Genomic DNA, 13,547 nt, shown 5'->3' on the forward strand with positions numbered 1-13,547 from the left:
GAGTGGCGACGCGCGGGGCGGCCGAGTAGTGATGAGGTGACCAACCAAAAGGCGATGCACAGGGCGGCCGAGTGATGGTGAGGTGACCAACCAAGTAGCGACGCGCGGAGCGGCTGAGTGGTAATGTGATGACCAACCATGACGAAGCGCGAGGCGGCCAAGTGGTGATAAGGTGACCAACCAAGTGATGACGCGTGAAGCGGCCGAGTGGTGATGAGGTGACCAACCAAATGATGACGCCTGGGCGACCGAGTGATGATGACGCATTCAGCAGACTGGCGACGCTCGAGGCGTTCAAATGATGTAAACCTGTCCAACAGGATGACGATGCGCGGGACGTCGAGTGTTGATGCACGCGCGACCAAGTGATCCTAGTTTGGCCAGTTGAGCGACGGTGTGCAGGCGGCCGAGCTATTGCACGTTAGTCATATAAAAAATGCATCCGAATGAATCTGGACATTTAGTAATTCAAATGAAAAACTCATCTGCCTGTCATCGTGTTATTTTCCTGAATGAAATGTTCGTCCGAGTAAACTGTTGTCGGTGGACGACGACAGGACAAGTGACATTAGTAGCAAATACAGCTACGAATATATTTTCTGCTGGTTCAAAACGTCCCTCCAAGTTAGAGGCTATTTGGTTCCCGGCCATCGGTTGCCACGCCAAACGTGTGGCGAGCCACAACCTTCTAGGTGTGCGTTTGGTTTTCTACTGAAGTTTGGCTCGCCACAATTTATACCGGCTTCTGCAGCAGAATTTTTTGCCTAAGGTGCGGCGCTCGTTTTGCTTGCCACAGTTTCTGCGGCGCGCCACACGTGTGGCCAACGCCTAACGTTAGTCATGACAAATTAAGTCCCAAACCAAACAGGCCCTTAGTCTAGTACTTACTAATTCCTTCATCTCATAATATAAGAATATTTTTGACACTAGTGTAGTGTTAAAAACGTTTTTATATTTTAAGATAGGGGGAGTATTAAACAAGCAAACATATTCCCCCGAGGAACGAAAACTCTGCCATCCCAATCCCAAGTACGCATAGCTACAAGAAAAAAAAATACTCCCTCTGTAAACTAATATAAAAGTGTTTAGATAACTAAAGTAGTGACCTAAACGCTCTTATATTAGTTTACAGAGGGAGTAACAACAAAACCAGAAAGGTCCGCAATCACGCCTGTGCCCTTCGTCCAACCTTCCCCAAACCTCGCGTTCTTCCTCTCCCCGTCGAGCGCCGCCGCCGCCCCGTCTACGATCTCAATCCCACAGTCACGACTCGCTGCCCTCCCCTGTTCGCTGCAACTCGCACCTCACCTCAATCGCCACCAGCCTCCCCCTCCAATACATCGCCTAGACCGCCAACGCCCGATGCTCGCCCTCCGCTGGATCGGCGCTGCCCGATGTGTGGTATGCGAGAGTCTGGCTGCAGCTGCGTGGCCATGACACGGCTCACACGGTAGCGCATGGCGTGTATGCAGCAGCTCGCAAACAGCAGCGGGTCGACACGAGTGGTGATGGGCTGTAGAGCTACGGCGATGGCGGTCGTGCAGCATATGGAGCGACTCTAACAGGCAGGCTGCTGAGCGCGAGTAGGGCTCGGTAGAGCGCATAAGTCCAGCACATCGACGAGCGCATCATGGCCGGGCCAGCGGGGCAATGATGTACGCGGAGGTGGTGGTTCATCTATGTGCGTACTTATCCTTACAAGATCAGGGGGATAGGATGTTGTGGTAAACTTCATTGATGCAAATCTAAATTTCCAAAACACGTCAACAAAAATCGTGTGATACAGCATGATGTTCTTCTTCTACGAGTTCATTCTAAGGATTCTTATTTGCGTTCGGTCACAGGATTGTTCTCTCCAGCTGATCGATTTGCACATGGGACAATCGAAGTGTGCCTATGTTTGGCCGCCCCTGGCTGCCCCGTTCACAGATATACAGGTCGAATTCTTCGTTCTTTATTATAGACCGGTTCATGTGCTTTGACTCGTGATCTGGGTTGGCGCATCTATTATTTTCGGTCGCAAATGTACGCTAGCTCATGCCTCTCTTGGGTGATATAATTTTTTGGGGGTTTCTCATAAACCGCAGTGTATGTGTTATGCAGATGAACAAAAACCATTCTGGTTCTTTATCCACCCATCAGGTTCTCTACTATACTGTAGGAGGAAATCCTTTCTTAATTTTTATTGACCCTTCAAGCGGGAGTCTTTTAGAGGCAGCTTTCGTGCTTTTCCCTTTCGTTGGAACTGCATGCAGAGTCTGAGTTCATGGAGTGCCCTTGGCCTTTACAAAGAAGAAGAATAAATGTTTCGTCGTTGATCTTTCTTATGTTCCTAGGTGCATTGTTTTAGGTTATGCCCTCATATGCAGAGATGGAAAATCACACATCTTGCATCCAGCTTTCAATGTGAATAAATTGAATTTTGTTTCGAAGCTTGCCGATGAATCAAGAATTTGTTTGTTGCAAGAAAAAAGAGAGCTGATTTAAGCATCATTGTACTTCAAAACCTACACAGTATTTATTTCTGCATTCATTTGAAGATGAGAATATACTCTGTTCAATATCGAGTGTCGATCCATTGTTTTTCTACAGGTAAGTATTATTTTTTATTTCCTAAAAAGAATTTGAATATCATTTGATCTGTTGTTGACTGAGGATCGGCATCTTCTACGGTATGATTTTATGGTTTCTCCTTTTTTTAGCTTGGTCCTAAAATGTACAGTATGATTCTATGGAGTGCATTATGCCAATGGATTACTGCATTTTTATGTTAGTTTTTAGACTATTTGAATGCAAGGACTATACAGAATCTCTTTGACAATCTACGGCAAATCATTTTCTGCACAGAAAATTCAGTACATGCTTATATGAATATCTGCAATACAAGAAGCATAATTTGTTCTTATATGTTGGCCTGCCGATGGGTATTTGCAGCCTTGCATGCATGTTTTTAAAATGCTTAATCCAAGCGCCACTTCTGTAGTAAATAAGCTGAACTTTGATTTAAATAACTAAATGTTGGTTTGCTGAAGTTTTCTTGTGACTGAATTATGGAACTTCCATTGTGCAGTTTTTACATATGGTCATGCAGTCATTTTGGCTATTTATGTAACAATACATTGTCCAGTTTGCAAGACATTCTGTCTATAGGTTCTTCTTTACTTTATCTTGTGTTTAACAGGTTTGACTGTTGTTCCTCTACTATACAACTTCATCTTTTAGTATCAACCAACACTTCATAGTCAGTACATGGTTCTTCAATACTGTGGTAACAATTGAGGGGAATATTATGATTCTCTAAGCTTTATGTTATCCTACCATACTATCCAATAAAAATGATTCTCTTCTTCAATGCCTGTCTAACCACCTCTGACATTTTATTTGTTGCTCAGCTTGTACTCTTTGCACAGAGAGGTGTCGAGTTGTGATGCAAGGCTTTGCCATATTGTTGGTGAAAAGATGTCGACATCGAAGACTATATACTCGGATCGCATGGCATGTTTAGGAACCATGGCTCTACTACTACTACACATCCACTTGCCATTGTAGTCATCTACTGAAATTTAGTCAAAATCGATATTTGTAAGTTGAAAATTTCTTTTTGGCGGGCTGAAAGGACGGAAGTTGAGTGGGAAGAGATTGTTGTTATTTAAGGCCAATTATTATTGTTGAGTCACTTCCTCTTTCTCTTGCTGGTATGCGGTTATCCATATGATAGCTGGTATTGAAAATGCAACTACCTACCCAAGCTCAGCAAGCATTAACTAATCTTTGTCTTCATAGTTCATTTTCAATCTTCATATTCCAGTATTTATTCAATTATTTAATTTAATGGTCACATTGCAGTACTCCTTGGAACTCTAGCCTGACTTGTAGGTGAGTTAGGAATCTATTTCTAATATCTGGGATGTCCGCTAAGCAACCAAACTTATGCTGGGAGGGGCATTCTTGTTGGCCTTCTATTTGAAGAAGCTCGCCATGTACACCACAGGTCAGAGTGGTTGTTCCCCTACTCCATAGAGCTGTCATACTCAGTGGCGTTGGTTGAGACGATGATGACAGCAAAATAGAAAGATGATTATGAGAAGTTGGACTTGTAAGAGAATAATCATATTACTAACAATAGATGTAGATCTTGAGTTGATTGAAACATTAAATAGTGATTGTAACCGAGTACTTAACATGTTATTCAAGATTCATAGAATAAAAAGGGTACTAATGGTTTGAAACATGAATGCAATACCTTTTCTTTGGTGAAAAAACAACTTTTTGTATGCAACAATTCATTTTAAATATTTCTTGCTCCTATCAGATTATCCTTTTACATACGAATTTTCACATATAATTGTCATGTTAATTTAGACGTGCGTTGCACGTGCACACTTACTAGTACTAACAAGTAAGTCAGCACAACCATGAATTTAACGGCCGGGTGATTGCATATGCATGCATGCACCAATTATGGCGCGGGAGTAGCGGAGCTTTTGACTGCAGTAATTAGGAAACTGACGCTGAAATACTCACCTATTGAGCCATTTAATGAGGCAATTACCTTAGACTAGTCACAATGGAGAGTAACATACACTAATAACATACACGTATCCCTAGACTATGTTACTACCTTCATAGTGGGTAGTAACTTAAGTGTGGTAACATGCAAGGATTCATTTATTAGGTTATAAACTCATATTGCATTGGGACATGTGATGTTACAGTAACTAGCTAAGTTACTACAACTACCTCTCTCCTCATTAACTCATTGCCACATAAGCAAATTTGCTGAGTTGGACTCGATGTTACTGCTGAAGTTACTCCCACTGTGGCGAGTCTTAGCGAAACGGTCAGCCCACGTTCCTCCGTTTCCTTTTTCCTGCATGTCAATTGATCGAGGAAACAGCCCACGTTATGCATGCACTTACGAGGCATTGATTCCTTGAATCCTGAACAGCCATCGGTTGTGGGTCGAGGATGTTTCATAGGTTGACGCCATAGCGCACCCCCGCCATGGAGACCGTCTCGGCGACCGGCGCCGTAGGAAGGAGCATTGTGCGCCTATGCCGCGTCGGTGTTGCGCCTCCACTCGGCTGTGTCGAGATCGGAGACGACGATGAGGCGAACAGCGCTGGTGGCTGTGCGTGACGACGACGCTGGCGGTCGTGCGTGACGATAATGAGGTGGACAACACCAGTGGCCGCACGTGGGGGCTCAACGACGGCATCGCAGACAATGTCCACTCGGCTGTGCCGAGGTCGGAGACGATGATGAGGCGGACGGTGTCGACGGCCACGCATGATGACGACGCCGGCGGTCGTGCATGACGACGATGAGGCGGACGGCGTCGGTGGCCATGTGCGGAGGCGCAGTCGGCTCTCAGCTGTGCCGAGGCCGGAGACGACGACGGGGTAGACGACGCCGGTGGCCACGTGTGATGACGAGCGTGACGACGATGAGGCGGATGACGCCGGTTACCGCGTGCGGAGGCACAGTTGGTTTCCCGCTTTCACGTTGTCAATCCATGTATGTGCTTGGAATTTGAATGGGTGGATGTTTCCCTTCTGCTTGCGACCATTCTGCTTGCGATGCTTTGCTCGTCGCGAGGATGAACAGTACAAAACATGTTAAAACATGAAGATGGAACCGAATAGAGGGCACCAGCGGGAATTGATCTGCCGCCGGTGGTTGAAGAAATAACCACCTACATCATGGCTCGATACACGCCATGCCCCACGGTGGGCGCCAACTGTCGTGGGAACGATTCCGACAATGAGAGAGGGGTAGGATAAAGGAGCATGATCTATCGAGATGCATATGGGTGACACGTGGTTTAAGCGAGTTCGGGCCTCTCACGGTGGAGATAACAACCCTACGTCTCGTGCTCCGGAGAGGCTTTCCTTTATCTGTCATGAACACGGAGTTACATGGTATATTTGAGACAGGGAGCGAGGGGAACGGATCCCATGCCAGGTCCTGAGACTAATGGTCAGAGAGAGAGGAAGAAGAAATGAGAGAGGAAAAGACCCCCAAGTCTAGTGGTGGGGGTGGCTTATATAGAGTGCGCCACCCCCTTACCTCCTATGTTACAAAGTGGGGCATGAATGCCATAATGCCAGCTAACTACCAAGCCTTCACTATGAGAACGATGCTTTGACTGCTTTGCTGCCTGCTGGTCTTCGTATACCCGAGTGAGTCGTACGGTTGAGTGGTGAACTGTCATCCGAGTGGATGGTATGCTAATTGTCTGAGTGGATAGTATGCTGCTTGTGCGAGTGGATAGTATGTCTGTATGAAATTTATCTGGACCCACATGTTGTGTGGACCCCATACTTTATGATATTTTGACCCTTCGTGGGCCTGCTGTTATGTGTATCCCCAACAGTGCCCACCAGATCCGGGCCTCGAGAGTTCAGAGTTTACATCCTGAGGCAGGTTCGGCTATCCGATGATCGGGAGAGTCCTGTTTGACTCCAGGCTCGCCGAAGACATAGCTGCCTGCGGGTCTCCAAGGAAAAGTTCCATAAAAAGAGAGGGTCCGGTGGGCTTTAGATACCCATCTTCGAAAGAAGTAGTCTGCCTTGGATCTAAGGCCAGGGCAGGGATGATAGTTGGTCCTTGAGTAGTGCCTGATAACGAGTCCGATGAGTTTCCCTCTCGGAACAGAGGAACAATGGTCGAGGCCATGGACCCTTCGAAGATCAAGTCTCTTCGGACGTCGGCGACGTAATTCAGGCTCCCGAATCTGATTTGATGACCAGGGGCATAGCGGTCGATCTGTTCGAGGTGACCAATCGAATTGGCGCGCAGAGCGAAGCCGCCGAACACAAAAGTTGATCAGGGAGGAAGGTTTCCCTGGAAACAACATCTTTGTTGATGATTGAACGAGCCATCGAACCTTCCGCTGACGACACAGCGGAACTCTCAATGAAAGCACTAATGTCGGTGTTGAAACCAGCCGATCTTGGGTAGGGGGTCCCGAACTATGCGTCTGAGGATCGAAGGTAACATGAGACAATGGGGACACGATGTTTACCCAGGTTAGGGCCCTCTTAATGGAGGTAATACCCTACTTCCTGCTTGACTGATCTTGATTGAGAATAGGGGTTACAAGAGTTGATCTACCTTGAGATCGTAATGGCTAAACCCTAGATGTCTAGCCTATATGAGTTCTGATAGCCTCTACGGACTAAACCCTCCGGTTTATATACACACCGGAAGGGCATAGGGTTGTACACAGTCGGTTTACAGATAAAGGAAAGCACACATCCAGATGCCAATCGTGCCATCCACACAAAAGGAGAATCCTATCCGAACACGGAGGAAGGCCTTCTACCTTGTATCTTCACGGCCCATCAGTCCGGCCCATGTCACATAGCCCGGACACCCGAGGACCCCATAATCCAGGACTCCCTCAGGAGGCGCCTTAGCGGGGATGGAAGATTGGACGATTATGTGCGGACAAAGATGGAGAAGCGAATATGTGTTCCGGGAAGTGGACAAGTGATGATGACAACAACACGCCGCTTGAATTACGAGACACATGCCAGCAATGTAGGGTCATATCGATGCTAGACAACTTGCTTGAGTGATCATAATACTAGTACTCCCTACAGTACCTACTACTATGCCCTAGTTTCACTACTAGGGAAAACCCTAGTAGTAGCACGGGTTTTGAGGCAATCAGTAGCGTGGACAGCTGCTCTACTACTATGGCGCTACAACTAATTGTTAGTAGTAGCGCGGTCTGTACCCGCGCTACTAATACTGACTATAACAGCAGCGCTGTTCCAGAACGTGCTACTAATAGTTAGCTGTAGCGCTCTCTTGGCCCCGCGCTACTGCTATATCTTTCATCATTTTCCCTCGCTTCCTACCCCATTTCAGTTTCAATAACCAGCAATTTCCATATACTAGGTACTACTAGATATCAATTTCATAAAGCATTATAGGTATTGGGTAGTATTCCCTCAATTCCAAATTACTCGTCGTGGTTTTAGTTCAAATTTGAAGTAAAACCACGACGAGTAATTTGGAATGGAGGGACTACTAGATAACAATTTCATATATAGTCAACATGCAAACTCAAGCAGTGCAAGGTGATATCAACAACAATCATCATATGTAGTTCTAGATGATAATGATGACGATCATCATATGTAGTTCTAGATGATATAGCCACACACACATATGTAGTTCTAGATGATATCGGCGATGATCATCATCCGCAAGCCTGGGCGGTGGGTGTTCCTGATAGTAATTAGGATGGCCTATCCAACACGAAGATTCTTGCCAATGAGGAATCTCTTCCTGATAGTGTGTGCGACCGTCCGTGTCCATGCGGTAAGTACAGGTGGTAACAGAGCCCCTTGTGGTAAGGCATAGTCTAGATGAGCCTTCTTCATCAGGCTCGATACCATAACTCAGAGATAGGCTCTTTGGCAATTTCTGAAAAAGAAAAACATATCAATTAATAAATAGCCTCGCACATACTTTTACAAATATATTTCTATTAAGTATAGATTTCTACACTATCAAAAGACACAGTACTACACATTTGTACTAAGCATGAATTGTACTAATAAGTATATATGGATTATCTACACTATTAATAGTTCCTTGGATTCTACACTAATAAGCATGTGATCGGACTCTATACTAAAGCATATCATCGACTAGATTCCACACAACATATCATTGGACTCTACACTACGCATATCATCGGCAATTTGCATTTGTAAGTATAACATACCATATCATGCCGATCGACCATGGTACTTGTCAGGCGGGTCACGAATGGCACCCCGACAAAGTCATCACATGGCGGAATTATGTCCCATAGGTTGCACACCTCCTCGCTCAGCCTCATTCTTTAAGCTACGATGGCTTCATGAAGTGGGTCCTCATCATCTTCATCGAGTGGGTCCTCATTATCTTCATCATCTTCGTCATCTTCATCATCTTCATCATCTTCCACCAGGTTGATATAAATGATAGCCAGCTTGGGTCTTTCTGCCCTGAAGGAGAAGCTGATCAACTCACCACCAGTAAGACGCATGCGGGCGAGGAAACGGGCCCATCCATCTCCTCCAATCTGCGACATATTGCGTCCTTTCTAGACTTTGATAGTGTACGCCTGCAGGATCCTCAAATGTCACATTGTCTCCTGTCAGCTTGTTGAATTTCAACCTCACATTGCATGGGACGATCTGTGTAAAAAAAGAAAAATGACACAATGCAATAATGCCAACACTAAAAATAAAATAGTTGTTACATTTCATATAATTTCTTACCGCTGCATGATGAAAACTCGACTGGAAGTAGATGCCGAACAACTTGCCAGTTGCAAGGCTGCTGGCCCACCTTGACTTGCACAGTTGACATGGGGGTGGTGGTGGTGACGCCATTTTCCTAAAGCAATATGAGCAAAGGATTAATGATCCACTTCACAGGAAAGAAAAATAGTAGCATGTGATATTTTGGTTCTTCTTTAGTTATATTTTCAGAGTAGATGAAGAGATTCTTCCGCGAGAAGCAATTTGATGGACAATTATAATCCTAACATCTAGTAACATATAAGATGACAAGGTATCACCTACGAAAGCATTTCAGGGGCACCTATTGCTGAAAAAACTATTTGGCCCCTACTAAAGGTATAATCCTAAGATCTATAATAAGTTATCTACCAAATCAAGGTACCACCTACCAAGACACATTTCATCTAATTTGGACCCTATTTCCTAAGATAACTGATTACAAAAACAAGGGGAAAATTTAATTGGAATTAACTTAGCACTTGCAAACTAAATACCTGTACCACCTACCAAAGCATTTCAACTAAATTGGCACCTACATTTTGCAAAAATAACTTTTATAGAAAAGCGAAAGCATCTAGTTATCCATATGAAATTTGTAAGCCCTTACTGCATCTAGGTACAGGGCAGCCCTCGGGGGGTGCTGACGAGGAGGAGGGATGGCATGGTGACCTCGGTCGGGGGTGCTGACGATGGGAAGGCCGGTGACACTACAAAAAATACACTTCCGTGATGATACGTGTTTGTCACAGTAGGTCGCTTTTTTTGTCATGCATGTACATCCATGACAAATTTATGACAGAATCAAGATAGTCATACCTGTGCTGTCGTAGAAGTGTTCCATGACATTACCAAAATTATCATCACGGAAGTGTCCACTTCCATGACGATAAATCGTGCGTCACAGAAGTGCTTTTATCAAGTGTGACCGACACGTGGCATCCACCGTAATGAAACACCGTTAAGCTATCGGGTCGGGTTTCGGATCCGATAACCCGTTAACAGCCCCGACCAATGGGGATTTTCCACGTGTAAAATCATCATTGGCTAGAGGAAACACGTGTCGGCTCATCATCGAGACAGATGTCATCCACTCACCGGACAAAAGGCGCCTATGATACGCCGACATGTGGCACGGCCCAACTAAAGGCCCACAAGATTTTGTGGACCATAATGGGCCGGCCTAGCTAAAGGCCCACGAGATTTTGCGGACCATAATGGGCTGGCCCAGCTAAAGGCCCACAAGATTTCGCGGGCCATAATGGGTCGGCCCAGGTACAGGCCCACAAGATTTTTGTGTGCCATAATATGCCGGCCCAGGTAAAGGCCCACAAAATTCTTGCGGATCATAATGGGCCGGCCCAGCTAAAGGCCCACAAGATTTCGCCGACATTAATGGGCCGGCCCAGCTGTAGGCCCACAAGATTTTGAGGACCCTAGTAGGCCGGCCCGTTAACTGTCTACCATGTTTTGGGCCAAATGTCGGCCCATATTTGATACGGTCTATTAATGGCCTGCCACGCTCTGGGCCTAATAGTGGCCCATATGAGATCCGGCCCGTTAAAAGCCTACCACGTTCTGGGCCAAATTACGGCCCAGATCAGGTCCGGCCCTTTAAGAGGTTTTGGGCCTAATTATGGCCCATATCAGATTCAGCCCATCAACTGGACACTATGCTTTTGGGCCCACTTGCTAAAGGCCCACTTAGTAATTCAGCCTGATATTAGTTTTGGCCTGTTAAGGGACCGCTTAACATTTCGGCCCTATATTAATTTCAGCCTGTTAAAAGCCCGTCATATAGTTGGGCCTAACTATGGCCCGGTTTGCATCCGGCCTGCTCGCAGCCGATATCTGATTGGGCCAAACAAGGACCGAGACAATTTTTCGGCCTGTTAAAAGCCCGTGATTTGATTCGCACAATCATGGGCCGGGGTTCATTTCGGGCTGCTGTCGGCCCGTGAGCTGATCAACACGTTTCAGGCCCAACCTACATCGTGATTGCATGACGGCCCGATTATGTACCATAATTTTACGGTTTGGCCGGTTTACTGCGAAGACAGGATATATATACAGTAAAATAACTGCAGCATCATGAATAAGAAAAAACCTATACTATACGTAAAAGAAATTATGGCATATTACATCCACTGGGCATCAAAGTTTGCAACTATGATAATAAAGCACAAGCAGACAGCAGATTACATACACTGGGCATCAAAGATCACCACCAGTGCAAATAAACATGCCGACAAAATAATATACAAAACCGACAGCGCTTCAATAGAGTTCGAGAAAGGTTAGCCCTACTGGGGAGCTGCAGCGCAAGTAGCTAAGCAAGATGATGAGATTGCGCTTGTTCAACACTTATATCTTCCTCACTCTGAAAGATAAACAAGCAGACAGATGACAGGTTTTGCACGTAAAAGTATCAGTGCTGACAATTCATCACATTTCTTACTGACGTATAAAGTGACACAGTTTAAATTTGCATTAACACAATATGGTATTGTTCAGGTCAAGACATGGCAGGAAATGACATTGTGAAGGAGTTGGCAGCTTCACGACACCACTGGATTACAGATCAAGAACTCATAAGTATCAATGGTTAGTGTGCTGTCAATTTGTACCATTTCAGATTGGCAAATAAAGAGACGGTTTAAATAATAGTAGAATGATATGACATTTTTCATAGTTAAGACATTGCAGAATATGACATTGTGCTGTAGTGGGTAGGTTCACCACACCACTGGATTACAGATGAAGAACAGAAGCATACATGCAGTGCAAAAGAAGATCACTTGCTCTGTATAGTTTAATTTACATGGTATGAAGAAGGAACTTGGTTGTACAACTAAAAACTTAAATTGAGAAAGGACAAACTTTTGTTTATGAACTACATATAATAAACTTTAAACAAGCAATTTGATGCAAACACCAAAAATAAACAGTTGTTGCAGTCATGCCTAACCAAATATATACAACAAAGTTTGAAGGCTTGAGATGGACAAACTTACATTATTGGTGAAGATAGGCTCTATAAAGGCCTTGTCCATGCTGATGGGGGGCAATTCAAGAAGTTTACCACAAAATCTTCTTTAAAAGCATTGCATTTATTCTACATTTTGTTAAGAGTAAATATAGATGTGATAATATACGAAAAATGGAGAATATTTAAGATAAGATGAAGAGTGATGCTACATAACCAAGTAGCTATAAATGTAAGTGCATCGATACAGGCAAAAGGTACAGCCAAGAGCAATGCACAACTAAAAGTACCAACCTTATGGTAAGAGTAAATATAGATATGATGCGTAGAAAATAAGCTGCAGAGTGATGGTACATGAACAACTACCTATCATTATAAGTACACTAATAAAGGACAGCATGTACTTACAAGAACAATGCAGAGCTAAAAAAACATTGGCATTGGATATATTCTACACTAATGTAACCATTCATATAGATCAGATAATTTGGAGCGAACAATTGATAAGAAAGCTATCATGCATACTGCTGTCACATAATGAACCAGGTATGTATGCAAGTATAGTGATACAGGATAACAGGTACTAACAAGAGCAAAGTAGCGGGCATCATATTTGACATATCCTGTCATTCTTGTCAAACCGGAATTCTTCTTCGAGCAGATTTCCTGCAAAAAAGATCCGTAAGGCACATGCGGAAAAGTAGAAGTTCAAATTGTCATGTGATTTCATAGACAGTACCTCATCCTGGGAACGAGACGAGTGCATAACAAGGTTTTTCCATTCAATGTCTTCTAAATTTAGCACAGGAGACTTCACCAGGAATTTTTTTATAGACATGCCATCAAAGTGTGATTTCCTCAGGTAACACCGATACTGCTGCAATGCTTCCTTGAAAAGCACAAGCAAGCTTTGCTCGTCATGACTATCCAGATTGACTGTCGCCTAGTTACAACAATGTAATGTAAATCATTGATTTGTTCAATCAGCAGAAAACATGAAAATAATAGCCATGAATAATAGCACTTACACGTAAGTTGGACAGGAAGATGTGAAAATGGTGTTTGTCTTCACAATAATCTTCCCATGATGGGAATATATGCACGTAGTCCCTAACAACATTGAAAGCATTGTCTTTTAAACTAGGAATAAATGGAATGGGGTTCCAATCTGCAGGAATTGGCCGTCTCTGCAGTTGGGATAGGTCTTCGGCTGGTGGACTTGCTGTACTTTTTGCTGGAGTGGGATTTTTCTGTGG

At 44.4% G+C, this 13,547-nt stretch overlaps 1 long non-coding RNA gene across 1 annotated transcript; it reads left to right on the plus strand.

Annotated features, from left to right (window-relative positions):
• The first annotated feature begins 1,150 nt into the window (after positions 1–1,150).
• Positions 1,151–3,681, plus strand: LOC123061095 (uncharacterized). Its single transcript, XR_006428479.1, has 2 exons — positions 1,151–1,724; positions 1,845–3,681. It is a non-coding gene; the product is annotated as an uncharacterized lncRNA (long non-coding RNA).
• The last annotated feature ends 9,866 nt before the right edge of the window (positions 3,682–13,547 follow it).

The sequence above is a fragment of the Triticum aestivum genome, chromosome 3A, assembly GCF_018294505.1.
Source record: "Triticum aestivum cultivar Chinese Spring chromosome 3A, IWGSC CS RefSeq v2.1, whole genome shotgun sequence".
Taxonomy (NCBI): Eukaryota; Viridiplantae; Streptophyta; class Magnoliopsida; order Poales; family Poaceae; genus Triticum; species Triticum aestivum.